General features: G+C 48.3%; 1 protein-coding gene and 1 long non-coding RNA gene across 4 annotated transcripts in view; one reads left to right on the top strand and one right to left on the bottom strand.

Moving 5' to 3' along the window:
* Positions 1-1,030: 1,030 nt before the first annotated feature.
* The window catches only part of CUNH1orf116 (chromosome unknown C1orf116 homolog), an 8,092-nt gene continuing 5,999 nt past the window's right edge, over positions 1,031-3,123 (top strand). The window contains exon 1 of one of the 3 annotated variants that reach the window (XM_019514026.1): positions 1,031-1,116. The gene's annotated coding sequence lies outside the window, so the exon portion shown is untranslated. The other 2 variants (XM_019514024.1, XM_019514025.1) reach the window with 2 other exon arrangements.
* Positions 2,234-3,123, bottom strand: part of LOC109295265 — an 18,335-nt gene continuing 17,445 nt past the window's right edge. Inside the window, exon 3 of the long non-coding RNA XR_002096704.1 lies at positions 2,234-2,772. This is a non-coding gene — a long non-coding RNA (uncharacterized LOC109295265). The remainder of the gene's footprint in view (positions 2,773-3,123) is intronic.

Below are 3,123 nucleotides of genomic sequence, written 5' to 3'. Positions count from 1 at the left end.
TGCTGGGGTCGTTTGACCCCAGTACTCTTTCCTGCCATGGCAGGGGGTTGGACTAGATGATCTTCTCAGGTCCCTTCCGACCCTAGAAACTATGAAACTATGACCTGTTTAAATGTCTTATACTGAGCTGCAAGGGTTAAGCAGTGAACCCGGTTAAAACAACAGCGCTGCTGTGAACTCCCCAAGGCTGCTCTGCAAACACCTATTAGAAGGAGTGACTATGATGCACAGAGGTGTTTTTGTCAAAGCTACAGTTGGACTCCCACGTACATCACTAACTATGCAGAAGAGCAAGATGCCTGGTTAAGGAGTCTCCTACGAAATGAATGGAAAGGGTTTAAGACAACCAGGAAATCAGAGTGAGAGTTAGCAGAAATGAATGCATTGCTCGGTGTCACATGTGCAGTGGCTTGGGAGTTTCTTAATGAAAACAGATCTCATTAAGGACACCCTAGTAGCCATCAGGCTCAGTCTGCCTGGGCAGGTCATTTGGCCTCTTGATACCTTAGCTTCCCCGGCTATAAAGGTGGAGCGGATGCGCCTTCCTCCAAATTACGACTGTTCCCAAAGCACACGGCCTCAAGTGGAAGCTGGGACAGCCTAGCATTATAAACCGCTCTGGACCCCACCCTCCTCAGGCCCAGGCAGAAAGCTTGCTGGTAGGACGGGCAAAAATAGAGAAGTTGCACAGCTGTTCCATTCTGCAGCTTCAGCAGCTTGCACAGCGGCACGAAGCCACTGGGGTTTTCTGAAACAGAAAGAAGAAGGGCAAATACGTTCACGCAGGCGCTCCATCTGCAAAATGAATACAACTGCCTTATTGCTATTACTTCGAACCGGAGCACGAAGCCCACACCCCTGGCTCCTTAGCAGAGCCAAACGCTTTCTGTTACATATCTCAATCTTTTCCAGGGGCCACAACACGCACCACACCCTCCACTCCTACTGGCTTCCACAGACTAGGCCTGAGAGCTTTGATTGGTGTGGAGATCCTTCATCCCGCCCTCCCTTGCCCTCCTCCCTATTACTAAGAACAGCTGGAATGAGAAGAGGGCAGCAGAGCTGGTGATTGGCTGGGAGTCAGCCAGGGGAGGGGTGAGGCATTTACCTGTCCAGGTAAGTCAGGGAGAGGTCATAGAGAGAGCAGAACAGGCGGCGTTTTGTGCTTAGCACTATAGTCCCTTGTCTGGGGAAGCGGAGGGCCTTCCAGCCCTTTGATCCTTATCTCTCCGCTAGAGAAGGTGAGTTAATTTCTAACCGTGCTGTATTTATTTAGCTTCAAAGTAAAGAGATTTGGGGACTAGATACCACCAGGGTTTGGAGTTCTGTAAAAAGCCCCAGGCTTTCGCCCTGCCTCTCAAATACCAGCTTTGCTGAAACCTGCTCGTTCCTCTGGAGCTGCGGAAGAGGGGAGATCCTGCCAGGTACACTGTCTTTTAGTCTTTTATTTGCTAACTGATTCTTTAATAACGCGGAGCAGTAGCTGCCTTGGAGAGCAGGACACCGTTGCGTGTTTAAAAGCCTCGAATGCCTGAGGACCCTGGTTTGTCTGGAGAAGGGGAGGTTGAAACGGAGCTAAAATTCACACGGGTGAAATCTTGGCCTTTCTGAGCTTCATGGCAGACCTGTCGCTTGACTCTAACGAAGCTCGGGTTACGTCTCTGGGTTCTGGCTTCCCCATGCGAGCAGCTACAATGCTTTCACGATCAAGGGGGTGGGGGGAAGCATGCCAGCCACGCTGGCAGTGTCCTTAATAAAGCTTCAAGCCAGGGGGAACTAAGAAGGAAAATTCCTTGTTGTGAATTGGGTCTCCTTCTCTTCACCAAAAGAAAGTCATGTCTATAGGTCTTCTCTCCTTTTCGTCAGGTTTGGTGCCTACTGGTAGATGCAGTTCTAGCTCCTGGGTAGTTTTTTAGCTGGATTTGTGGTGTGCCTATGGAAGCGGATCAGGATCATGCCATTTGCACACATGCGTTATACTTGCTTTGCTCTTGTTAGAAAGAAAATTCCTGAAATTACCCAACTAGCTGGGGTAAAAAAAGAGGAACACGAGTTCCAAGTAACCTCTGGATATTGAGCAATGAAGGCAGCTGTTGTCCAGTGAGCTGTTGGGCAGGGCTTTGATGCAGGAGGCCGGTCACATGGGTGATACAGCTGGACTAAAATGTCACTGAACAAGTTTGTGTATAGTGCAAAATGAGCATTTGTTGAAATACTTTTTTTCCCCCCCCCCCCATGGGCTTCTAAATAAAAATGGTTATGGACACAGTTTGCTGGCTACTGATTTTGGTAAACATGGGGAAACTTGGTGACAGTGTCAAACCTTACCAAGCAAGACTCTTCAGAGCTTATTTGTTGCTGTTTGATCAGATTCGATGGGTTAGGAATAAGTGGAGAGAAAAACCGGAAATTGTTTGGCGGTTTTTTTGTCTTTCAGTGTTTGCAGTGGCCTTTGCACTCCAGTGCTGGCCTAACATTTGGGAGGCTTTTCTCCCCGAATTTGTTGTGGAGAATAAGAGGAACTGTGCACTAAACATGAGACCCTTCATCTTCACAACCAGGAGGATGTACTTGCTCGGTGTAGCTGGTCACATGGCATTGTTTCTGTTTTCTGCATGACAAACTTATGGAAAAAGGAAGCTGGCTCGAGCTAGCTGCTTCATGTTTCGGGTATTGTCCAGGTCCAAGCAAGACTCTCACTTCTCACAGACATCAATCAACTCTTCCAAATGTCTGTGGGAAGGTAGAAATCCCTGGGCAGGCTGCCGAGTCCTGTGGGCTTCAGTTAAATAAAAAGGAGCATGTGACTTCTTGCAGTGTTAGTCCTGCTCAAAAGTTAATTTTTCTTGGGGACATCCCAAAGTCACTCCTCTCTGAGTCCGAAGACCTGCAACGGTCAGCCTTGTCCTTGCCTGCTGAAGTATTGCTGCGGACCACAAGGTAACCTGCAATCAAGGATGCAAGGTTATTGCTTTTATTTGATAGTGCTAGTTTAAGATTAGAAGTTCAATGGAGCGGTGTATGCACTAGGGGATCAGAGGTGCTGGATGCCTCTTGAAACTGTTTCTCTTTTCTGAAAATGCTTTAATTTAAAAGGGGAGAGGCATCCCCGCCCCCCCCCCC

This window comes from Gavialis gangeticus, unplaced genomic scaffold, assembly GCF_001723915.1.
Source record: "Gavialis gangeticus isolate Ggan-Ray unplaced genomic scaffold, GavGan_comp1, whole genome shotgun sequence".
NCBI lineage: Eukaryota > Metazoa > Chordata > Crocodylia > Gavialidae > Gavialis > Gavialis gangeticus.
This window is presented reverse-complemented; position numbering and strand designations above follow the sequence as displayed.